The following is a 27,488-nucleotide window of genomic DNA, read 5'->3' as shown; positions in this document are numbered from 1 at the left end:
TGATACAAATACAATTACTTGAGAAAGGGATTGACTGAACCCCTACTGACAAGCATTTCATCAAAAATATCACAAATATGTAATCTATAGGTGTAAACAAAATATTTGAGCATAGGGGTCTCACACTTATCTGAGAATCACTGAAGCATTGCCCCCTTATATCATTGGTTGCATTATCATCTATTAGGTCATAGATACATTGTTCATTAATTTACAAATAAAAACATGAGGAGAGCCATACATCATCACTGTCATAAAACATGCTTATGCCTAGCATAATAACAACAGAAATATCAAGGATACATTAGCCATAAAATGCACATATAAACCAACACATTTATACATAAGATATCAAGGAAAGAACCTCTTATTAAAGAATGCAAAATCTAACCCAGGATGGGAATACCACATTCCACCGGACCATAGAATGGCTAAGCCAATTCTCTCTTCATCCATTCACCCTTGTGCCATATTCCAAGCATGAATGTGGGACTCAAACCAAAAGAAACAACCAGGGCATCTCGAGGCTAAACCACCTCACCGTCTTCAATAGAAACCATGTTTTACCGTAATCCATCCCAGATCACTTGGCCAACACAATAAAAATGTAATAATAGGCTTTACCATGATCTCCACCAGATCACTAGGGCAAAACTAGAATGGATGCCACCAGATTTCTCCACCTACACCATGAGGGATTTTCTTGTCTCCTAGTCTCTTAGGATTTACCACAATCCACAATCTGATCCAAAGATCACTAGGCCCTAAATCAAGACACCACCTTCTAAGCTTTACTGTATATCTCACCATTCACCAAAAAATATTCCTAGAGCTAATCAAAGGAAAACACCTCTAGGGTTTAGCACATATCCCCAACTCATCAGTTGAGGATTCCAGAAATGGAAATAAAAAGGCTAGGATGAAAACACAGTCACACCTAGAAAAACCCATGCCATAATAGCAAAGAACCACATGCAATACCATACACACAAATTATAGCAAGGAAACCGCACATAAAAATTGATACCTACAAAGAATCCTAACGTAGTTGCTTAATCCTGCTCTTCCTTATTTGATCTTTGTTTCCCCTTTACCTCCTTTGGCTTTCTTGATCCAATGCCAAAGTGCTCAAAGAAAAATCTAAGTGTCCGAGAGTGAGAGAGAGAGAGAATAATAAGTGAGCTCGAAAACTGAATCGATAAAAGGTACCAACTGATCCTAAAAACTCTTTTTTTCAATTAGGCCTCAATTTTCTTCATTTTCCATTTATTTCCTTCAATTTTCTCCTCGCGTGCAACCTATGAACTTTCACCCTCCTTTACTCCTAATTTGCATTATTTTCATAAATAAATGTGCCAAAAATGCTATTTTTCCTTTCCAAAGACTTTGTCGATTTCCTTAGCCATAATAAACCAATGAACACCCACACTAGGCTATCTTGCCCAGCATTCGGCTTGAAATAAGTGTCCCATCAATCATGGTTATTATTTTTGCCTCTACTAACTTTTATTACATGGAACTTTCACGAGTGTTGTCACAAAAATCATGTTAAGGTGTGCCAAGAGTGTTTAGGAGTTTCATGCCTCTCTCATTAATAGAATTTACAAAGCTTGATTATGTATTAAATAATATTGTTCCTACACACAATATTGGAACTTCATCTGGAGGGACTTTTCTAGATAATAAACCTAACAAAGATGAATCATGTGTTGCAACATAAGGAAACTATATTCTCATTAATTGAGGGAAAGGATATACACTAATTACTTATTAACAAATTGATTGACTATAACAACTATGGCCTTGGACACATAATTATAAAGACTCCATAACAATGGTCTTAAATCATTATCTTTTGACAAAAAATATAGCAACAATGACATAACGTTAACAAAAACTCATTCGAATGATAAATGATGACGAACATTTTTTCATCGTCACTAAAGGTAACCAAAAAGATTATTGGTGAGGGCCAATAAAATCTCGTCACTAGAAGTGTCACCAAAGAGCGAATCAGTGACAGGCCTTTAATAGACGTCAACAAAAGTGTCAATGAAAATGGATTTAGTGAGAAACCTTAAAGGATCATCACTATATGCATTTACAACAACAATTTTTTAGTGACCGTCACAATATGCAACAATGGTGATGAACCTTAAAGTTCTATCATATGCATGACCCTCACCAATGACCTTTCTTGTTGTAGTGAAAGTTGAGAACAAAAAATAGCATGAACAAACAAAGAATCCAATGAGTTCAGTCTAGAGGGGTCTCCTTTTGTAAACAAACATCCATATGATTGTTAGAGTTAGTATGAATCTTTACTAGAAGTTGATTAGTCTTCACATCACCAACCACATCCAATGGAAAGGTACAAACCCCTATAATATAAATGATGTCTCCAAATAAGGTGTAGTCAATACCAATAATATCATCTTTTGATTATATTCTCAAACTCTGATGCAAAGAGGTCATCATCAACTACAATCATACCAACTAGATCAAACATGTTATTCACTTCTTTATAGGAATTTTCACCATCATCAACAAGGTCTATTGTTGGATTCATCATTCACAACTCACCCTGTAGTCACCATCCACATGTGTCTCGCTACTGACGTCCCACTGCACAACTGTCCTTCCACGAGTTCCTCCAACAGCTGGAACTAGTTCATCAGAGAACAACTTGACATAATTGTCTTTGATTTCTACAAATTAGCAATCACACATGCTTAACTAAACTTTAGCTCCTCTAACTCAAATTTAGTGAGTAAATCGGGTGACGCAAGTCATGTCACACAAGTTAACTACATCCAAGTTGTCTATTGATGTGGAAATTCAGATTTTATCAATTTAATGAAGGAAAAACCAAATTGAGTATTTCTTGCTCCAGTTTTCAATAGTCCCTCTCAACAAGAAAGGGATTATCAACTACCCCTATCCTGCACATGTGGAACTCGTACTTCCCTCTTGACAAATATTTTTTCAAAATGTCAGCATCTTGTTCATCTATCAAAATGTAGTGTAGCAACATTATCTTCCTTTGCACATAGTCTTGTATCTGGTGATACCATATATCTATATGCTTTGATTAGTCATGAAATACATGATTCTCAGAGAGTTTGATGCAACTTTGATTATCACAGTAGATCACAGTTGCATCCATCATCTGACCAAACAGTCCAACAAGTATCTTTCTAATCCATATTGCCTCACATCCTGCTTGACTTGTAGCCATGTATTCTTTTTTTGCCAAGCTGAGCACCACACATCTTTGCTTCATGTTGTATCAAGAAACAACTAAAAACCCAACACAAAAAAATCCACCTGATGTACTCTTTCGGTTTGATGGACTTCACACCCAATCTACATCTATGAAGCCACACAACTTCACTCCCTCTGTCTGTCTATACCATAGTCCAAACTGGTTAGTGCCTCTAAGGTACCGTAAAACATGCTTAACCACCTTCCAAAATAATTTGGTTGGCCTAATTATAGATTTTCTTAGCTAGTTGACTACATAGCACATTATATGGTCATTTGTTCACAATATATACAAGTGAACCTACTAACTGTCGATAAATGGTAGCATCCACTTCTTCACCTGAAGTGGTATCCTCTTTCCTCCAATTGTTTGCTAGAGGTGTCTCCATGGGTTTACAACTCTCCATGCAGAATCTTTGTAGTATCTCATTTGCATACTTGCCTAGAGACAAACAGTTCCCCATCGTCTTGCCATACTTCCAACCCAAGGAAGTAGTGCATGAGACCCATGTCCTTCATTTTAAATTCCCTTGCAAGGCCGTCCTTGCAAGATCTGATAAGATGTTCATTATTAGTTAAAATCAAATAATCAACATATAAGACAATAATAAGCAATTCAACTTCTACGAATATGTAATTGAGGTTTGCATCCACTTCACTTATGGTGAAGCCCAAATAGGTGATATAACTATCGATCTTCGTGTACCAAGCATGGGGTGCTTGTTTGAGACCATACAACGCACGCATGGGTATGCACACATGAGACTCTCATTCACATGTCTCAAAACCTTCTGGTTTCTCGATGTACACCTCCTCCTCAATAACCCCATTGAGAAATGTTGTTTTTACATCCATCTAGTGGATCTTCCACCCCATCCGCGTAGCCATAGAAAGAATTGATCTAATTGATGAGTACTTTATTACAAGAGAAAAGGTATCCTCATAATCAATTCTTAAATTGATATGTTTTTGTCTTAATTGTTAATTGTCTTAACTGGGTGTCGTCTTAAGTGGCCATTGTCTTAAATATAAAGTTTTGTCTTAAAATATTTTTGTCTCAAATTTTTTTTGTCTTAAATATAAAGTTTTTGCTTACAATATTTTTTTCTTAAACTGCTTTTGTCTTAAATATAATGATTTTTGTTAAAATAAATTTTTCTCAAATTGTTTGTCTTAAATTTAAACTTTTGCCTTAAAATATTTTTTTCTTATAATATTTTTGTCTTAAACTATTTTTGTGTTAAATATAAAATTTTGTCTTAAAATATTTTTGTTTCAAATTGTCTTTGTCTTAAATTTTATATTTAAGACAATTGGATTGATATTAAATTTTAATGTAAAATAACTAAAATAAAGAGTAAGTTTTTAAGACAAAAGGTTTCTTTTGTCTTACAAAATTTTCTTGAAAGTAGCGTTGTTGTAGTAGTGAAATCCATCATTTTTAGACAATGTTCTAAAGATTCTACTATTTAACTTAACCTACTATTTTCTCACTAGAACCACACATTTTGAGCTAGAATTATGAATAATGTGTAGCATCTATTGTTGGCCAGTTGAATCCTCATCATATAAATTTCCTTACTGCTACTGGTAATGATTGTACTTCTTGCAATAACTTCTATCATTTAATAGATTCTAACTAAATATGTAGCACAGTATGTTTACTCCACATTTATAGAAGAAACCCTTATCATTTTTTTGATAGTTGGGATATAAATATATTTCTCCATTACCTCTCTATCTATGACAAGAATAACACTAGTTCTATTATCACTTCCTTGTTTAGTCTCTTTTGAATGAGGTAATTTCTCTTTTCGACTATTGTTTTCAATTGATACCTTGCACTACTCTAATTTTTCTTTTAAGTAGGACAAAAATACTTTCTGCAATAGAAAATATAGACACAAGTTTAAAAATTAAATGTGAAACAAATAATATTAGCAAAATCCTCCAGAGGGCTACTTCAATGAATCTTGCAACTCTTTCAGGATACACTGAAACTCGAACTGGAACTTAGGCATCCTATCCCATGATAATTCAAATTTCGAATGAGAAGTAAGAGAAAACTAATGATAATCACAATGAGTACGTGGTAGAGCCATCCATTTTGGTATTTTCTTAGGATCCAATCAAGGGTGCAATAGATATAATTAAATTTAGAAAAGCATATATATACTCCCTTAATGTTAGTGCATCTAGGGATAAATTAGAAAAAAACATACTAATCTATAAAATTTTAAATGCATATAATTCAGGTTGTGAAAGAATAATAGTTGAAAATGACTTGAGATACCAACATTAAGAAATTAAATAGTTTACAAAATTTAAGCCATCATTATATCATTTAATGCGAGAATTATGAGTACCCATCCAACATCATTACCATAGGTTGATTCTCATAAAATGGTTTTGGCCTCAATGTCAATAGTCAAAATATCATCTACATAATAGTCTACAATTTTTATATCCCCTTCAATGGGATTCAATTTGAAGGATCCACACTTGATTCTTCTTTACCTTCACTATGTTAAGCCACCTTAAGTAGATATACATTACAGTTTTAATGTTACTATTAATGTGCTAGGTATTAAAGTTTATGTGTTGTAACATCTTAGAAGTTACAATGTCTTTATGATGAGAGTGTACTAGGGGTCATAATTTCTAGAATTCATTGTGTTAAAAATCATATTGCAATATGGTTTACTTAATATTAGAGTTAGTACCTTAAGGATTATAAGATAATCAATGCCATTTTTTTCTTAATGGTAATAGTGGTTAGAAGTTACATTTTGGAAGGGATTGTAATTCTCCAAGAATGATCAATGTAAATTAAGTTTATATGGGATATGAGAAATGTAACTGTTTTGGCTTTCATAATGGTTTTTTGTTAAGAGACACATATTGCATTTGATATTATAGTGACCATAGTAGTCAAAGGTTACATGGAAAAAGGGAAACAATTAATGGGGCTAATATATAGTGCAATATATAGGAATATCTAATAATAAATTCATTATAAGTAGTGAATTCATATGTCTTTTAAACTCAAAATATTATTTGGAAACCCAATGGATGCTTCCATATGATTGTTGTTATTGTTGTAATCACTCACTACTTGAGTGTAGGTAAAGAAGCCCTCAAAAATTTAGTAACTAGGAATTTTTAAAAGGTTAAGATTTTGTAAGTCTCTCATAACTATTGAAAAGAAATTAGGTTAAAAATTAGGTTTAAGATAAATAACTTATTTATATAATATATCATTTATATTTTCTTCTTCCAAAAATATTTTTAAAAAAATCTTATTACTCATTAAAATTTTTATTAATCTATACATAAATAATTAAAATAATTATTAATCCATATATAAATAAAAGAAAATGTTATTAATCCATATGGATTCTACTATGGAATTTTAGTATTAAATAACTTATCTTCAAATTTTATTAATCTATATATAAATAAGTAAAATAATTAAATAAAAGAAAAATGTTATTACTCGATATGATTTCTACTGTGGAATTTTCCTATTAGATAACTTATTTTCAAATTTTATTTTGAAAATTTTACTATCTAACCAAAAAAACTATTTATAATTAAGTTCATTGTTGGTTAGTAATTGTGTGAATGCATTCTGATCATTCCAGATGTCATTGACATGCTATGTGGATAAAATTTCAATGGTGTAGGCCACTTAGATAGGAATTCGCAATTTGAATTCACGCGTTAACTTTAGTGAAATCAAGTTACCGTTTACTTTTTTAAATTTCTGCCATACCTTTCTAAATTTGAAATTCTTACTCTTTTCGAGTTTAAATTTCTGATGTATGTTTCTAAATTTGAAATTCTTACTATTTTTATTTCAAAAGCAAATAAATGCTCGCACTTTTATATTCGGACGTTCTTTTAGTTAAAATGAAATTAACAGATACTTAATAAATTGAACTTTTAATTTTTTACTTTGCCTTTTTTTAAATTTCAGTTTTAATTCTTTTTGTTTGCCTTTATAAATTTAACTGTTTATTTCTTTTTTCTGGACCTTTCAGTGTTCTGCTTTACAAATTTATATTCTACTTTTAAATTTAGCGGTTAACTTTTTGCTTTTTTGAGCTTTCAAGAATTTAATTATTATTTCTTAAATTCCTTTATGCTTTTTTTAGCTTTCAAGAATTTAATTATTATTTCTTAAATTCAACAGCTGAGAATAATTCGATCTCCCGGATTTTTTTCAAAGCAGTTTCCTTCATTATTCAAGGTGGATCTACATTTGGCTGCAGTGGCAATCTTGGTCATCAAGGGGAAACCATGATCACGCCCAATGAAGAAACGATGAGTTATTAGAGAAGAAATAATTGGTAGCACAATTATTAGAGAAAAATTAACTGGTAGACTCTATGTTAAACTCTAAATGAGTAAAATATATTTGGAAAAGAAAACATGTAAAGGGCATATATTTGAAAAAATAATTTAAAATTTAAAGAGCTTTGATAACTTTTTATAGAAGTGTGAGCAATGAGTTGAACAGGGGTTTTGAGTGGATGATTCTGGAAAGGAAGGTAGATGGTCGTTGGAGGAGGTAAGTGAAAGAAGCGGTATATATATATAATCATCTGCACTGATATTGCTTGTGGTTGGTTGAGTATGAGTCAGTGCTGCCAATGTGCGAGAGAGGTTGGCGTAGATTACAGGCCACTGGATTATTCAATGGTTGAGCGGTTCAACGGTTGTTTCTTGGGTGAGCGAGTATAGCTCCTTTTAATACTTGCATTTCATTTTATTTCTCCTCAGCTGTGTGAAGTTATATGATTCATTGTCTTCTTTTCTTTCAGCAGAATTGTATTAAAGAAGAGAAGAAGTTGTGTGGATGCTATTGCTTTTCACTGAAGAAGGGAAGGACTCTGCTGTTATTGCTATAGTTCAAACCCTCAGTCGTTGAAATCCAGGTATGGATTATCGATTTGTCTTCTGAGATTATTAAATTTAAATTCTCATTAATCCCCCGTGTGTACATGATTGTGGCTCAAATTTAACTTATGTCTGGTGTGTTTCTCCTTTAATCACTATAACCCAAGTTTACTCTGCCTTTAGCACTGGCTCTGGGTCTCTCACCTCACATTAGTGTAGGTTAGCCCTGTAGGGTTTAGCTCCTGGATTCAATATGTATGTGCTGTGTTTTTCCTTTTATCACTCTTACCCAGATTAACCCAGGTATTCTCGTCCTTGACTTTGGCTTTGCGTCCTGGTTTGGTTATGCATCTTCTGTTTTTGCGCATTAATCACTATAACGCCGGTTTCTTCTGCCTGCTATGGTTGGCTCTGGCTCGCTCACCCTAACCCAGGTTTACTAGGCCTTGTATCGCGGGATCTAGGTCTCTCACATCACGTTAGGTTTTAGCCCTGCATGAGATAGCTCTGGATTCAATATGTATTTGTTGTGTTTACTCTGCCATTAACCAAGGTTTGCTCTGACATGGATCGCTGGTTGTTTACTCTACTTTGTATAGCAGACTCCGGATTCACTGCATTCTTTAATTCACATCCATTCAATAATTATACTAGCCAGGTTTACTCTCCCTGGTTGTCAATTCAATAATTATACTAGCCAGGTTTACTCTCCCTGGTTGTCAATTCAGTAATTATATTAGCCAGCTTTTTTCTCACTTCATTATTTAATTCTCCTCTATTAGTACTCTCTTTAGCTTAGTTCATTAAATTAAGACCACTTTAATCGGCCTTCCCAACGGTAGAAAAATTTGGGCTAGAATTACCATCTTAACTCCTGAGTCCTATTCCACGCATGGTGAAAATTTAGGTTAAACCATACAATAAAATTCCACGTATGTCTATCACCGTCATGGTAAGAGGAGGTTTTTTTTTTTTTTGTTTAATTATAGATTATGGGTTACAGTAACATCAGGTTTGAAATTATAGTACATGGGTTACAGTAACATCATGTTTGAAATTATAGTAAAGTCTATGCTGCATATGAAATTAGGGTATCCCCAGGTTTGAAATTATAGTACATGGGTTACAGTAACATCATGATTGAAATTATAGTAAAGTCTATGCTGCATATGAAATTAGGGTATCCCCGTTTGTTTGGATAACAATAATTTCCTCATCAAAACTTGCATAAGTATAGATTGTAGTGTGCCCTACGATGGTCCCAATTAGAGCAACCTGTTGTTGAGAAGTCATTAGTTGAAGGAGCGCAGAGGTAAGAACCCCGTAGCACAATGGTAGCACTCGAGGTAAAATTAACGGGATGTTCGATTATTAGAGAAAAAAAATGGTAGAACAATTATTATGCAACTAATAGTGATCAACTAGTTGATGTTTTTCAAGTTTCCTTGTGTTTGTATGCGCTTACATTTGGGTTTTCAGAATTGATGTCTACGGTAATCGTGCTGATTTGAGGAGGGGGAAGAGGAGGCGGAGCGGGAGAGGGAAGAGGCATTTGGGTAATCGTCCTATTTTTGGTTTATTTTAGTTTTGAAATATATTGTATGATTAATTATATTGATTTTATATAGTTCTGGACTATTGGAATAAACCTTGATTCGGTCTCTCTGTACTCGGTTTGATATTATTTATATAAATTTTATTATATAGAGGAGGAGGCATTTGGGTAATCATGTTGATTTTTGGTTTATTCTAGATAGAGGTTGGTTTATTTTAGATAAAGGACGAGGAGGAGAAAAATAAATGGTATCACAATTATTATGCAACTAATAGTGATCAACTAGTTGATGTTTTTCAAGTTTCCTTGTGTTTACATGCATTTACATTTGGGTTTTCAGAATTGATGTCTACGGTAATCGTGCTGATTTGAGGAGGAGGGGGAGGGCAGGGGAGGGGAGGCTGAGCGGGAGAGGGAGGAGGAGGCATTTGGGTAATCGTGCTGATTTTTGGTTTATTTTAGTTTTGAAATATATTATATGATTAATATATTGATTTTATATAGTTCTGGACTATTGGAATAAACCTTGATTCGGTCTCTTTATAAGCGGTTTGATATTATTTATATAAATTTTATTATATAGAGAAGGAGACATTTGGGTAATCATGCTGATTTTTGGTTTATTTTAGTTTTCAAATATATTATATGATTAATATATTGATTTTATATAGTTCTGGACTATTGGCATTTGGGTTTTCAGAATCGATGTCTATGGAGGAGGAGGAGACATTTGGGTTTTCAGAATAGATGTCTATGGTAATTGTGCTGATTTTTTTGTTTATTTTAGTTTTGAAATATATTATATGATTAATATATTGATTTTATATAGTTTTCCACTATTGGAATAAACCTTGATTTGCTCTCTCTGTACACGGTTTCAAATTATTTATATAAATTTTATTATATAAATTATTGTTTACTCAAATAATTTATAGGAGGAGGAGGATGATATTGTTTACTCAAATAATTTATAGGGGGAGAGGGGCAGAGCGAAAGGAGGAGGAGGAGGAGGTAGCGACAGGCAGAGTGGGAGAGGGAGGAGGAGGAGGAGGAGGAGGAGGGGGAGGTGGGGAAGTGGAGAGGGCGAGGAGAAGGAGGTGGAGGGAGAGTGGGAGAGGGAAGAGGAGAGGGGGGAGTAGGAGGAGGTGCCAGAGGGGGAGAGGGAAGAGGAGTGGGGCGAGGGTGAAGAAGAGGTGGCATAGGGGGAGGAGGAGTGGGGGTATTGAGCGGCAAGTAGGATGAGGCGGGGGAGGCAGAGGGGTTGGAGGAGAAGGAAGAGGATGGGGGTGTAGTGGGGAGGGTGGAGGCTGAGGAGGAAGAGGAGGGAAAGGAGGGGAAGGAGGGGAGAGTGGTAGGTAGGAGGGGGAGGAGGGGAGGCAGAGTGGGAGGGGGAGGAGGAGAGGCAAGAGAAGGAGGAGGAGGATGAGATGATGGGGAGGAGCGAGAGGGGGAGAGGGAAAGGAAGAGGAGGAGGAGGAGCAGGAGAAGGAGGAGGGAGGCAGCGGAGGAGGGGGAGGGCAGGTAGGTGAAGGAAGTGCGGGAGGAGGTGCAAAGTGAGGAGGAGAAGGAATAGGAGGGGGGCAGGGGTGCAGGGGTTAGCAGAGGAGGTGGACTAGGAGGGGAGTGAGGTGAGGGAAGCAGCTGAGGAGGAGGAAGTGGGGGGAGGAATAGGAGGAGGAGGAGGAGAAGGGGAAGGAGGGAAAGGTGGAGTGGGAGGGGGATAGGAGGGCGAGGAGAAGGAGGAGGAGGTGGGGGAGGGGGAGAAGGAGGAGGAGGTGGGGGAGGGGGAGGGGGAGGAGGAGCAGAAGGGTAGGGAGGTGAAGGAAGTGGGGAGGGGGTGGAGAGTGAGGAAGACGAGGTGGGGGGAGGATGAGGAAGGGAAGAGGAGGAGGAGAGGTGGGAGGCATGGAGGCAGAGAGGGGGAAGGGTAGGCGAAGGAAGGGGGGGTGACAGGCAGAGAGGGAGATGTGGGAGGAGGGGAAGGAAGTAGAGAGGAGGAGGAGGAGGGGAGGGGGGGGGGGGGGGGGGGTGGGGGGGGGGAAGGGCAGGGAGGTGAAGGAAGCGGGGGAGGGGGTGCAGGGTGTGAGGAGGAGGAGGTGGGGGGAGGATGAGGAAGGATACAGGAGGAGGGAGAGGTGGGAGTCATGGAGGCGTAGAGGGGGAGGGGTAGGTGGAGGAGGGGGGTGACAAGCAGAGTGGGAGATTGGGGACGAGGGGGGGATGGGGGTGGAGGAGGAGGAAGAGGAAGGAGAGAGTGGGAGATGGAGGAGGAGTGGGGAAGGGGGGAAGAAGGAGGAGGAGGTGGAGGTGGGGCAATGGAGGAGAAGGTGGAGGTGGGGGAGGGGAGGGAGGTGAGGGTGCAAGGAGGAGGAGAAGGAGAAGGAGGGCGAGGTGAAGGGAGGTGGATGCGAAGGAGGAGGAGGGGAATGAGGGGATGGATGGGGGGAGGAGTGGGTATGGGAGAGGGGAGGAGGAGAAGGAGGACGAGATGGGGGAGTGGGAGTGGAAAGAGGCGACGGGAAGGAAGAGGAGGGTAAGAGGGAAAGGAGAAATAGGGGGAGGAGGGGGAGGTGGGGGTAGGAGGATGTGGGGAATGGTGGAGGGGGAGATGGGATGTCGAGAGGTGGAGAAGGGTAGGAGGCGTGGGGTGAGGGGGAAGGGGGGGAAGATGATGAGGAGGGATGTAGAGGGGCGAGACTAGGTTGGAAAGATAGGATGAAGGGTGGAGGTAAGGTGGGGCCAGTGAGGGTAGAAGGAGGAGGGTGAGGATAGGGAAGAGGAGGAGGACGTGGAGGGGAAGGTGGAGGAGGAGGGGATGGAGGGGAAGGAGGAGGAAGAGGCAAGTGGATTTTTGGGAAGGAGTAGGTAGAGGGCGAGGCCAGGGAGGTGTAGGATGGGGAGAGGCAATGCCAATAGATAAATAGAGGTTAGAGAGGGGAGGTAAGGTAGGGGATGTGAGGGTAGAAGGAGGAGGAGAAGGTGTGTGAGTGAGAGAAAGAGGGGAAGGTGGGGGTGGTAGAGAATGGGAGTCACGGGAGGAAGCTATGGGTTAAAGGAGGTGTATTGGGAGGATAATGGGAAGGAGTGTGGGAGAGCATGACAAGGAAGTATAGGTGGAGGAGGAGGAATAAGTGAAAAAATGGGAGGAGGTTGGATGGGATACGAGAGAGTGGAGTTGGACACTGAGGAGGAGAAGGAGAAATAGGAGGTAGTGCAAAGGAGGGAGAGGTAGCATGATAGGGTAGGAGTGAGAGGACGAGGAGGAGTGTGAGGAGAAATTAGGATGCAGATAGAAAGAAAGAGTTGGAGGGTGGGGTGAAGGGTGGTGGAGCGGTGGTGGAGGAGGAAAAGAAGGTTGTTGAAAAAGATGGAGGAGTAGGGGGAGGAGGAGGAGGAGGAGGTTGAGGGGAGAATAGGATCCAAAGAGGAAAGCAAAGGTGGAGGCTAGGGTGAGGGCAGAGGAGAGGGGAGGTGGAGGAGGAGGAATATAAGGTGGTTGAGAAGGAGGGAGGAGGAGGATCAAGAGGAAGAGGTTGCGAAGGGGAGAAAAAGTGAGAGGAAGAGGAGGTCATTGAGGGGAGGGTATGGGAGAATAAGGGGAGGAAGGATGGGGGGAGCGGGAGAGGAGTGGGAAGTAGGAGGTGAAGGCATAAGTGCAGAAGCCAGAGGAGACAGAGAGGGAGTAGGAGGAAGATGAGTTGGGGGAATGGGAGGAGGAGGCAGAGGAGTAGTTGGACGAGGATAGGGGAAAGGGGTTAGTAGGGGGAGGGTGGAGAAGGAGGAGGTAGATGAGGGGGCCTAGGAGGGAGGAGGTGTAGGTGTAGGGTGAGGTAGAGGAGGATCCGAGAGGTGGGAGGATGAGATGGGTAGGGCATTGTGGGTGAGTTAGTGGGAGAGAATCTATAGTAGGAGCAAGAGGATTTGAAAGGGTGAGTGCAGGAGAACGACGAGGGGGTGGTGATGTGAAAGTAGTAAGATAGGGAGGAAGAGAATGATGGGAGAGGAGAGGGGATGGAGGGGCAAGGAGGTAGAGGAGGAGGTGCTTGTGAAGGGGGAGGTGGTGGAGGCAAATGTGGAGGTGGAGAAGGAGAGTATGATGAGGCAAGCAAAGGTTGGGGGCGAGGAGGAGTGTTGTGAAGGAAATCCTTCAATAGGTTAATATCATCAAAATTCACATTATAAAGTAAATCCAAAATATTTATAATGAAAAAATTCACCACGTTGAAAGCCTCCTTGGACATTAAAGTAGGGAGGGAATTTCTCCAAATGCACTTGCAAATTTTAGTATGGAGTACAACCAAGAAATAAATGGATTAAAAGTTTCCAAAACAACATTTCTAAAACAACCTTTAAAACAATAATGGGAAAAGAGGCTTGTCTCAACAATGTCAAGATAATTCAAATTGATAGAAATACATTCCATACCTCGAGTGTGATACTCTGAGGGAATAACATTGACATTAGTCTCTCCATATCCATCACCATCATTTTACCATACCAATTGTTTTACCATACTCCATCAAATGATAAATTGATTGTGTTGTTAAAATAATTGCACATGATTATCTTGGCTTTTGTCAAAAACTCATAAGACTCAAAGTCCTTGCAAGGCCATGACATCTACGTGGAGGGACATGGATTTGTGTAGGGAAAAAATGTGAAGAATGCCAACAAAGGAAGCAAACATACATATGTTACCCATTGCCAAATTGCAACACGGCAAGTTTTCTATCCAAAACCTAACACTACAATTATATTTCCCTCTTTTTCTTTTCTTAAATAATAATAAAATCGAGCGGGTGAATTCAAAGAAGAAACTATTTCAAATTTCAAAAAGTCGTGTTTTTTGCCACATATGGGTGCCACAATATTTAGTTATGGATCATATTTTTCCCACATTTAAATTTCTTTATTAATTATTTATTTTTAAATAGTAGTCACTATTACTTAAACGTACATATTAAAACATTTTATTTACAGTTGATGTTAAATTTTTATTATTATCAATATTTTTTAAATGTCATATATTAAGTTTATATTAAGAATGAAATGAATTATTCATTTAGCTTTATCGTTTGTTATTCATAATACCAAGTAATTAATTTTATTTTACTTTCAATTACTTCTATTTGAGCATTCAAATATTTTATTATAATTAATATGAAAATATTTTTTTACTCTCTATATATGAATATGATATTGAACTAATGATGAAAATGATATAATTGATGTCTTACAATATTATAATAAAAATTTACCAAACGTGTATATTCATTTTTATGTTGTATCCTAGCAAACAACATTTTTTGTTTAGAGGTTTTTTTAAGAGATATGTGTGCACAAAAGTAATTACACATCGCCCTCATACTATCTTATCTAATATACCTCTCAGCCCAATTATGTTATCTTTCATGGAGATCAAAATATATATTACCAAGATGAAAATAAAATACTGTCACATCTCCTTCATATTGGGATACAAGACAATTCTCTTGATTAAAGTTAATGAAACCCCTATCTTCATTTGTATTTGTTATTATGGCCAACATTATTTTTTATTTAGAGGACATTTTATTTTTCTTTGAAAATGGACACGTGTTAAATCAAGGTTGAGCATGGAAAGAATTAAACATTTTCCTCATTATAGGCTATAATGTCACATCTCTATATCTTACTACCATGAAATGCCAGAATCATTTATATATATATATATATATATATATATATATATATATATATATATATATATAACTATACTTATGTGTTCAACCAAATATATATTTATGTTGTTATTAAGATAGTTCTAATGGTGTTGGACCCGCCAACATTTAGGGGATCACCCCGGTATGAAGTCCCATCTATACCTCACACCATTTGGTGTGGGAGTCCCATTCGGTATGATGGCCCGGTTGCCATTATCTTAAAGATTTGTTGATCTAAACATGATCTGAGGTTGTCATTGATGTCAACCCAACCAACACCAAGGATGAACCTAAACTTCCATGGCACATTGGGCATCATCATTCATGATTTCTCGTCTCATAACCATTATAGGAATACTCTGCTCAAAATATCTTTCTATCAATATATAACTCTCCTAGTAATTCCTCACGGTTTGTAAGTTATTCAAGATTGAAGTTAATAACCCTAATTAGTGGGATGAAAACCCATGGGTTTGTGGCATAGCACTTATCATTGATTTTTGTCATTGAATATTCAATAATTAATAATTTTTTAAGCTCCTAAAATACCTCCAACATTCTCTGTAGAAGCCCCTCTCAACTCTATAAAAATAAATCTTTTATATCCTCCAAAAGTAGTGATCATCGAATTTTTGCTATAACTTTATTTGTACGAAGTCTTAGATGCTGAAATTAAAACCAATTTGAGCCAAAACCCTGATGAATGCAATGACCAAATTTAAGATCTTGGTTCACTATATTTTTGGAGATATGATCTGTGGAAGTTAGGGTTTTTACAGGCTCCTGAATTTCATCTCAAAGAGGTGACCTTAGGAAACTCGTCATAACTCTCTCTTTGAAAAGTGGATTGGAATTCTATTAGATGTAGTGAATAGTGCATGGATTATAGTTTTCTTTGTATCAGTTTCAAAGCTGAAGGAGGAAACAGTTACAAGTGGCATGTCGTAAAAGTTCACTCTACAGAACTAGTCCATAATTAGGTGATTGTGAGATATTTTGCATAACTTTGCCTTGAAGAATCCAGATCAGGTCAAATCTATGGCATTGGAAATAAGACTTAGAGGGCTACTACAGGACTGAAGGTCACATGTTGGGGATTTTACATCATAGAGATACATCATATTAAATACCGTGCTCCTAGAAGGCAAGAAAAAAAACCGGATCAATTGTTGTCAAGGGCTGCAAAGGACCAGATTTGCTAGGGCATCAAAGAGAAAGGTGTAGAAAAATGATGCAACATAATTAAGCTCCATGTATGTATCTTTTGTATATGCATGTTCATATTTTAATTTCATTAGGTCCTTGTATTCTAATTTGTTGTTTTTGTTTAGCACTAACATATGCTCTATAGGATGCGGTAAGTTTTGCTATTAGTATGTCATGGGTATTTCCTTGAAGACTTTTTGCAGGTATTATATATTCATCAAGGGAAGAATCAATTCATAATATAATGTTTTGAAGAGTGATAAAGGGTAGCATGACAAGAGCATCAATCAAGGTGCAGAACAACAACAAGAAGTTCACCACATGAAGTCTTCAAGTGGGCAACACTCCATCCAGTCATTGTAAAATTATCATTGTAAAATTTGTACAAGTGTCTATCTACCAAGAGTTGAAGAGGTAGTGTCGAGACATCTAGTATCATCATTAGGTAGTTTTTTCATTCTTCGGGTTATGGTCTAGTGTGTCTTCTTCTTCTACATGATTCTATATCATTGTAAAGAGCAACATTTTCCCTAGTACATGATTCCATTCTTCTTTTATTATTCTATAGGGTGGTAGGGTGGCACTAGGCTAGAGCATGAAGTCAACAATAGATTCAAGCCTGTGAAAACTTCAGGGTGGTAGGGTGGTGCTTGGGTGAATTGTAGCTCATTGGATGTTGGGGCATCCATTCAGTTGACTACTAAAGAATCTCGGGCGCTAGAGCATCCATCCCATGGGAGCTAGAGAATAATGCTTTTCTAGATTCTTGGAAGTTGGAGATTTATTTTCAATTGGATTTGAAGATTAAATAATTATTAGAAAAAGGGTTTCCACCTTCAAAAATGTGTGCATTTTTGTTCCTTTTGTTTACTGCTATCATTTTACAAACACTAATAATAATTGAAGATTAACTAATATTCTGAAACATTAATAATAATACTAATTGAAAGGAATACTGAGTCACCACCCCCTTCTTAGTATTTCCAACAATTGGTATCAGATCTTGGTTCCTTCAATAGCAATTTAACAACTAGAAGGAGATCATGGAGCATAACAAGAATGATGTACCTCTGTTCAATGAAAATAATTATGCACTCTCGAAAGGAAGAATGGAGGTCTATCTCTTGGTGCAAAGTTATGAAGTATGGGGCACTATTCAAAATGGCTTTACACCAACTACAGATGAACAAGGTAATAATAATTTGGTAAATGATGCAAAAGAAAAGAATATTATTATCAGTGGACTTATTGAATCTTCTTATCATAAGGTGTTGGGTTGTAAAATTGCCAAAAATGTATGGGACAAGCTTGAGAATATATATGCAGGTGACTCAAATTTCAAAGAAGCAAAGCTTCAAATCTAAAGAGAAAAATTTGAGTAACTCAGAATGAAAGAAGATGACAACGTTGCTGCATACTTCCAAAATGTTGATGAAATAACCAACACTTCAGAAGGATTGGGAGAGCCTGTTGGCAAGAAGACTATTATATGAAATATTCTTAAAATGTTACCAGGAAGATTCAACCCAAAGGTATCGGTCTTAAAATACAGTGAAAATATGGCCAAACTTAGCAAAGAGGAATTTTGTGGAGTTCTCATAGCATATGAAATGAGACTTGATGACGAAGAGGGTACTTCATATCTACAAACTGCGTTCACTACATCTAAGAAAACCAATAAGGACAAACAACCTTCAAAGGCAAAGACCTGTACTTGCAACTGTGAATAAAATAAGATGATGAAGAAGGTTTTTCAGATGGAGAATATGTTTAATTTACGAGAAAACTAAAAATTCGTAAGGGAAAATTCAAAGGTAAACTTCCATTGATATGTTTCGGTTGTGGTGAGGTTGAGAATTTCGCAACAAAATGTCCAAATGAAAGTGATGGAAACTCAAAAGGAAAGAAAGGCTTTAAGAAATTCAATAAGCAAGGGAAGAATAAAGGATTCAAAAGGAACTTCCTCTCTAAAGAAGATAGCTCATCATCCGATGAAGACAGTGACAATGAGGAAGAAGCCAATGAGAGAGTATTGTTTATGTCCAAGCACAATAAACAAGAGGTATCAAACAATGAAGAAGAAGGGTTGACCATAAAAAAAAATTCTAAGTAGGCAATCAGGCTTAAAAAAGAGCTCAAGGTTGAGAAGATCCGTTCCAATACTCTTGAAGAACAATTTCAAGGTCTCAAAATTGAAGTTGAAGAACACAAATGTATTAAAGAGTCACTTTAAAAGAAGTTTGAAGAAAGCAACTGAGAAAGGGAAGCATTAGAAGCTGAAGTACTCTCGCTCCGTAAGGAAGAAGGGAAGCATTGTCCAAAACTATGCCAACAACTCAAGGGCATTGGAAGAACTCATCAACAATCAATGATCTTACAACAACATAACTGGCCTCGGTTACAAAGAACAAGAAGAAGGACCTTGTACAACAAAATACAATGAACCTATGAGATCTGACAGGCAGGTAGACTTCATTGGAAAAGATTTGCAAGAAAAGCCTTGGAAGACAATTCCCCGACGAAGATTTCCATCCAGGTACCAACATATTTTTCACGGCTATTGTTATTCATGTGGAAAATTTGGTCATAAATTTGTACAATGTCACACGTACCCTAGGAATCAATACAATTCTAGGAGATCTATCTAACATGAACCTTCGAGGGCTCAACGAAACATAATAGATTTGAACATTTAAAAAATAATATTGAATGTTACAATTGCCGAAACTTTGGACACATAGCGAGAGACTACAGACTTGAAAATCCTCCAGAAGAATCTTTGAAGCCACAGACAGAACAAACATGGAAGAAGAAGAAGACTGATAATTATGCACTTTCTCTCAAGGCTCAAAACAACAAAGATGCGTGGTATGTTGATATCCATTGCACAATGCATATGACTGGAGATAGAAAGAAAATTGTATCTCTGAAAAAGAGGAAGGATGGAACCATGTCCTTTGGAAATGATGGGTCTTCAAATGTTATAGTATAAGATACCATTAATCTCGGAAGCAAAGATGCTCTAGCCAAGAATTTTCTATTGGTTGAAAACATGAATCACAATTTACTCAGTGTTGGACAAATGTGTGATCAAGGACACACAATGCTATTCAACTCCACAAAATGTGAAATCAGGAAAGGAAGGTATGGTAAAATTGTGGCTACAACAAGTAGAGCTCCAAACAACATATAGGTTCTGGATGAAGCAACTAAAGCGTGTTTACTAGCTAAAGATGAAAGCTTGTTATGGCACAAACGAATGCGTCACATAAACTTTGAAAATCTTGTGAGGATAAGTAAAAAGGATGCAGTACGAGAAATGCCAAAAATCTTAAAACCTTCCAACACACTATGTGAGGCCTAACAACACAACAAGCATACAAAATTTGGATTTAAGACAAAAAACACTTTGCATCACATTCATTGGAATTGATAAATATTGATCTATGTGGTCCTATAAGAACAAAAGGCTTATATGAAGAATTATATTTTATGTTAATGATAGATGACTATAACGGGGTGACATCCATCAGTTTCCTAAAGAAAAAATATGAAGCATTTGAGTTCTTTAAGATCTACAAGGAGTTGGTCGAAAATGAAATTGATTTGAAAATAAAGTGTCTAAGATCAGATAATAGTGGAGAATTCACTTCTAAATTATTTTAGCAATATTATGATGAAAATGGAATAAAAAGACAATTTTCAACAACATTAACACCTCAGAAAAATGGAGATGTTGAAACAAAGAAAAAAACCGTACAGGAAATGGGTAGAACAATGTTGAAGGACTCAAAATTGGGAGAAAAATTCTAGGTTCAAGCAATTGATACGAAATCTTCATTATCAACAAAAGTCTTCTCATAAATAATTGCAGCAAGAACCCATATGAATTATGGAAAGGAAAACTGGCTAATGTAAAATATTTCAGAATCTTCGGAAGAAAATGTTATATCAAAAGAAAAGATCAAAAGTTGGGTAAGTTTGAATCACGTGTTGACGAAGGTATCTTTGCTACTTACTCACGCAAAAAAAGGCATATAAATGCTATAATCTAAGATGAAAACAGATAGTGGAGAGCATAAATGTTACATTTGACGAAGATGGTGTTCTAATGAATAATGATGAGGATCTAGAATCTTTGAAACTTGAGACAGAGACTGAAAAAGGTACAGGGAAGATTCTATAACAAGAAGCAACTGTCAATGAGGAAGAAGTAAATAATGATCAACAATATATATAGAAAAAACAACAAGAAGCTCTTCCAAAGAGAACAAAAGAATGGATTCAAAAGAACCATCCATCAAATAAAATTATTGGTGACATAAATGAAGGAATTCAAACAAGAAAAGGTCGACAACTTAGTTCATCACAACAAGCTCACATTGCTTTTCTAGAAAACTTTGAGCCTAGTAGTTTTCAAGAAGCCAACCAGAATGAACATTGGGTAGCAGCTATGAATGAAGAATTGGATCAAATCGAGAAGAATAAGACCTTGTAATTAGTTCCATGACCAAAAGATAAAAATTTCATTGAGACTAAATGGATGTTCAGGAACAAATTGAATGAAGATGGACAGGCTACCAGAAACAAAGCAAGATTGGTGTGCAAAGGCTATGCATAAGTGGAAGGAATTGATTTCAATGAAACATTTGCACCAGTTTCTAGAATGGAAGTGATTCAGATGTTTCTCACCTATGCATGTTCAAGAAAACTAAAAATCTACCAAATGGATGTTAGGTCAGCATTTCTGAATGGCGAATTAGAATAATAAGTTTACATCGAACAACATGAAGGTTTTCTACTATCAGAAAAAGAAGACTATGTTTGCATGTTAAACAAGGCTCTGTATGGTCTCAAGCAAGCTCCCAGAGCATGGTATGCTTGTCTTGATGGATATTTGTGTCAGCAAAGGTTCAAGAAAGGTATTGTTGATAATAATCTTTGCGTACAAATAGATAAAGATAATTTAACAATCATTGAGGTATATGTTGATGATATAATATTTGGTAGAAATGATGATCGACTGAGTAAGAACTTTGTTGAGTTTAATATGTCCTTACTTGGTGATGTGACATATTGTTGAGTTTAATATGTCCTTACTTGGTGATGTGACATACTTCTTAGGGCTTCAAATATCTCAGTAAGAGAAAGGAATATTTATATGTCAAGCCAAGTACATCAAGTAAATGCTCAAGAAATTCAAAATGGAAGATTGCAAACCCATACTTACTCCGATGGTAACAGGTTGCAAATTGAGCATAGATGACTCATCTAAGGATGTGGATCAGAGGTTGTATAGATCTATGATTGGTAGTCTTCTATATGTAACAACATCTCGACAAGATGTTATGCAAGTAGTTGGACAAGTAGAAAGATTCCAAGCAGCACCAAAAGAATGACATATTATTGTCGTCAAAAGAATTCTTCGATATCTAAAGGGCATAATAGAATATGGCTTGTTGTATTCTAAGGGCAACAATCTCATTATTCAAGCCTTTACAGATGTCGATCGGGTAGGAAGTGTTGATGATCATAAAACTACTAATGGAGCAGCATTCTATCTAGGTGTTTGTCTTGTATCATGGTTGAGAAAAAATCAAACCTCAATCTCGTTATCTACAACGGAAGCAGAATACATTGTAGTGGTAGCTTGTTGTACTCAAGTCCTTTGGATAAAACAAACTTGGCAAGATCTTAAAGTACAATTCACTGAGCCTATTCCCATTTTCTGTGATAACACCAGTGCCATCAACATCTCCAAGAATCTTGTCATGCATTCAAAAACAAAACACATTCCAATCAAATATCATCTTGTTAGAGAAAAAGTCGCCTAAAAGAATATCAAACTTGAATATGTTGGTACAAAAGAACAGATTGTTGATATCTTCACTAAACCTTTACCTTGTGAAGCATTTGAATATCTTCGCCAGAAGCTTGGGATTCTCCCAAGTTCTCATTAGATTTTCCTTATTCAGAAAATAAATGGGGAGTGGAAGTGTGTACAGGTCCGCAAGATGATTGTGTGTCAAGGGGAGTTACTCTTTTCCATTGATGTCAAAGGGGGAGAGAAGGCAGTAGCAAGAGGTGCCCTGATCATAGGGGAGTACTTGTGTTGCCATCAATGCCAAAGGGGGATATTGTTGATCTAAAGGTGATCTAAGCTTGTCATTGATGTCAACCCAAGAAGCACCAAGGATGACCCTAAAGTTCCATGGCACATTGGGCATCATCATTCATGGTTTCTCATCTCCTAACCATTATAGGAATACTCTACTCAAAAATATATTTGTATCGGTATATAGCTCTCCTCATAATTCCTCACGGTTTGTAAGTTATTAAAGGTTGAAGTTAGTAACCCCAATTAGTCGGCTAAGACCCCATGGGGTTGTCACATGGAATTTATCATTGATTTTGGTCATTTAATAGTCAATAATTAATAATTTTTTAAGCTCCTAAAATCCCTCCAACATTCTCTATAGAAGCCCCTCTCAACTCTATAAAAATAAATTGCATATATCCTCCAAAAGTAGTGATTGTGTCATTTTTACTATAAATTTATTTCTACGAAGTCTTACATCCTGAAATTAAAACCCATTTGAGCCGAAATCCTTATCAATGTCGTGACCCAATTTCAGATCTTGGTTAGCTATAGTTTTAGAGATATGATTTGTGGAAGTTAGGGTTTTTGCAGGCTCCCGAATTTCATCTCAAAGAGGTTACATTGGGAAAATTGTCATAAATCTCTCTCTGAGAAGCAGATTGGAATTATGTAAAAATTCATGGATAGTGTATGGAATATAGTTTTTTGTGTATCAATTTCAGATCCGAAGGAGCAAACAGTGACATGTGGAACACCGCACAAGTTCGCTCTGTTGAGCTAATTTATGGACTAACTTAACACAAGTATTTAATTATCAATCCGGGTTTGTAAAACTTGGAGGCAAATCCACTGTATATGGACATCAGATATAATCAAGTTTAGAAGATAAAATTTGAAGATTTAAAGAAGTACATATTACAAATATAAATATATTTTAACAATTTCTAATTTATTTATGTAATATATGAGGGAAGAGGCTCCTAACTTAGGAGAACTAGGTTGTCCTTCCCTACAATACTACTTTCATGAAGATAAATCTAAGAGCACTAATTAACAATGGTTTATGACGCAGAAGATGTAAAAGAAGAGACTCCTAACTAAGAAGGTCCAAATTTTCCTTCTTCATAATCCTACTATATCACAATCACCATTGCTTCAAACCAGAAATGCATAAATAACTTCACATGAGAAATGGAGAATGAAATTTAGTTTTAGTTCAAGATCAAATAGAAGGAGAATTTAACTTAAATTCTTGTGTGTCCCTTCATATGTAGAGTAGAATTAAACCAATATTCATTCAGCAATCATCACACATCTAAATAAATTTGAAACAAAAACTAGTCTATGAAAACTACGAAAATTGAACCAAGAAGTGTACTTAGCTTTGTGTGGGGGCCCTCCACCCTTGCCTTGCACACTTGAAGAAATCTCAGCTACAGCAACTTTAGTAAATCAACCAAGCATGAACAACAAATTGGAATGAAACAAGTTCTTCAAATTAGCTCCCAACTCAAATTATACAACAGCTACATACAAATTCCATTATAAAAGCCATCAAAGTCTTGGCTTTAAATAGAGGTTTAATGAAGCAAGTTGATCTATATTATCTCTAAGACTCATATCTACTCATATCCACCTATCTGAGTCGAACTCATCCAATTCATCCCAAGAAATATGGTCAATCCCATAAAATCTCAAAACTGCCCTATTTCCTAGGGATTTTCTTGTGACTAGTCATGTTTGACTAGCCTTGATCGGGCCTAATAAAGCTTGTTCTGGCCTAACCAAGTGGATTTAGCTTAGTCCTAGTTCCCAATCTGTCCATCCATGCATCAAACTCGAGCCCAAGTGTCCTGCAAACATGTCATCCACATAGCTATTACAGGAATTTCTGATTCAGTCCAAAATTGCACTTGAAACTCAATTTTCATAAAAACTTCTAGAAATGGAAAAATTAAAATTAAACACCTGAATATGCATAAAATACATCAAAATGAGATGGATGTGATGGAAAATGGATGGAAAATATAAGGATTAAGTAGGTTTCCCTAAGCAAAAATAGACCAAAACTGAGGGCCAACATCTCCCCCTTGCTGATCTTCAATAATGTCCTCATGCTTGTCTTTGTCTCATTGATCTTCTGCCTCTGTATGCTGACCTCCCTTGCTATTCTACCAATGGCTCTGTCCCTTGAAGATGAAGCCACCTATAAAAAGAAAAAAGGATATCTATGCTTTCATGTACTTCTTCTCTTTTCTTGTGGATGACATTCTTTACCAATATATCACTCTGGATGAGCAGCTTCACACAACAAATAAAACTTGAATTTTGCAATACATTCCAATACATGATTCATGTCCCTCTCAAATCAACAATTTTACTCAAAGGATCCAATATCCAGTTGCCCTTACATCTCCCTAAATGAAGCAAAAAATTTTATGTCTAGGCCTTCACTTTCAATTTAGCCACTCATTTACCCATGCAATCTGCAAAATAGGGGTTGAAAGAACCATAAAAATATCCCGAGTAGAAATGAATTTGAGAAAACTTCCCACATCGAGCCTAATTAGGCTCATTCTGAAGAAAACCCATTGTTTCATTTTTTAAATTTTAGTTTATTTTGCTAAGAAAAAGCAATGAAAAATAGTAGCTTCTCAAAATTGAAATGTATTCCTGAGATTGAATGATTATTCAATTTGAAATCATTTTTTCTTCAAATGTTTCTCCATCATCCTGCTTACCTCTTTTCTAATGCCCTTGACAAAGAGATGAGACCAATCCTCCAAAAATGTGAAGTTATTGCTTCCGCAAACACAAAGCTTTGATATAAAAAGATTATAAAAACATAATAAACATGTTTTTATTAATCTATTTCTTATATTCTATCCTCTGTTTCATCATTTTTTTTAAAAAACTCCTTTGTCTCTGTCTTTGCAGCATCTCTGCTCTTTTCATGCAAACAAAATATCCATCTTTATACACACTTCTGTAAGAAAGAAATTGAACTCTGTTTTGGAAAAGAAATATACAAAAAAACGAAATCATATCATAATTCCTCCTTTCGATTTTCGTTTTTCTTAAGATTGTTGAATTGAAGCCATTGTATGTGCACTCGTACCTTATAATCAACGAATTTCTTTTCTCATTATGAACCCTGTACACTGTTTTCATTGATCATTTCCATTTTGAAATCAAACTGAAATTCCTGTCATACTGTTTGATAAATTGTAGTTGTAAACTTGGCTGCTATACGTTTTACAAAACTACACAAAGCTCCTTATTTCATGCAATCAAAATATATGAACAGACTCTGTTTTAAATTCCCGTGGAAGATTTTTCATGCACCACTGAGTTCATTTCGTTTTTTTTAATCTCCAGCTATGTCACCGTTTATTGATTGTGCAATTAAGCCCACTGCATGTGCATTTAAGCTCACTGTATAAACACTTCTTTTTATTAGCAGACTTGGTGATTTCATGGAATATCGAAATCGATTTACCAGATTGTTGTTGAAGTGTCGTGATCCCCTTGATTCGTGGCCCAATTAGCTGCATTTCATATCATTTCTCCCTATTAAACACGCTTATTTGTTGACTGGTGGCATAAAGGAATTTTAAATAAATGACAGAAAATTCCGAACAAAGACTTTGGCAATCATGATCCCGACTTTACCTCTGGGATCTTTTTCAAAATAGAAGGAAATCAAATCTAGTCTTATCTGATTTGTTTCCACGAGATTTTGGGCAACCAACGACACTATTTACCCACTTATATCTACATAGACTCAGCTATTTTTACTTACGTCCTCTCTCAAAACGTTTTTAATGCTTTTAATCCTCTGGCTGCTATTCTCCTGAGCTTTCAAGGGCTGTGATGGAAAAAAATCATGATTCTGAGCTGCAACAATGGTAGAGCTCTTCTTTGCTGAACGTACAGGGCTCATTTCAAAACGTTTTTACCATTGACTGTAGCTGTACAGGGTTTCCGCTGTTGCTTTTTTTTTTTTAAACGTTTGACTGTTTTCTTATTACCTTTGTTGTGCTCTGACTGGAATGCAACGTGGTTTTTTCTGTGTTTTTTTTAAAAACGTTTTGACCCATTTCCTGTACGACACTTCACATTGCTTGATCATAATTAAAAAAAAAAAAAAACGTTTTTGACCATTTCATTGCCGTCTGGTACGCCATGCATAACCATCAAACTGATAATTGGAACCGTGTTTAAATTTTTTTCATTGTTAAATATTTTCATTGTGCTGTATGAACGCAAGTGGCTACACATTTCTCCACACAGGGTTTCTTTCTGCGTTTATTAGGCAGTCTGCTTCGTAATTTTCTTCTTTCCACAGCTCAGATATCCTTGTACAGCCCAGAGTATCGTCTATGGCTAATCAGCATTGCTCACATCATTTCATAACTGCGTAATTTTTTAAAAGTTCAGAACTGCAGACTTTTTGAAAACTTGACCGTGATATTGAGGCTGTTGTAATTAAAAAAAAATTGTTTCATAAGGTTGTAACTCATTCTATTGGATGCCCAGCATATGAGTACGTGGCTAATATTTTATGCAGACCTTCGCATGCATTCTTTTATTTCCTTTCAAGAACATGGGTAAATTTTTCAAATGCAAACTATTATTCTTTCAATAGAACTTATATTTTCTCCAACGTATTGAACCATGATGCACATTATTTGCATGAAGCCCTCTGGATTTTGATACTATGTATCTCACTTCATTGTAAAACCTTCAAGAGCCATGC

Source organism: Pinus tabuliformis, chromosome 3_2 (assembly GCF_031772625.1).
Source record: "Pinus tabuliformis cultivar Carrire ecotype Pingquan chromosome 3_2, CPIR1, whole genome shotgun sequence".
NCBI lineage: Eukaryota > Viridiplantae > Streptophyta > Pinopsida > Pinales > Pinaceae > Pinus > Pinus tabuliformis.
Note: the sequence above shows the minus strand (reverse complement) of the source record.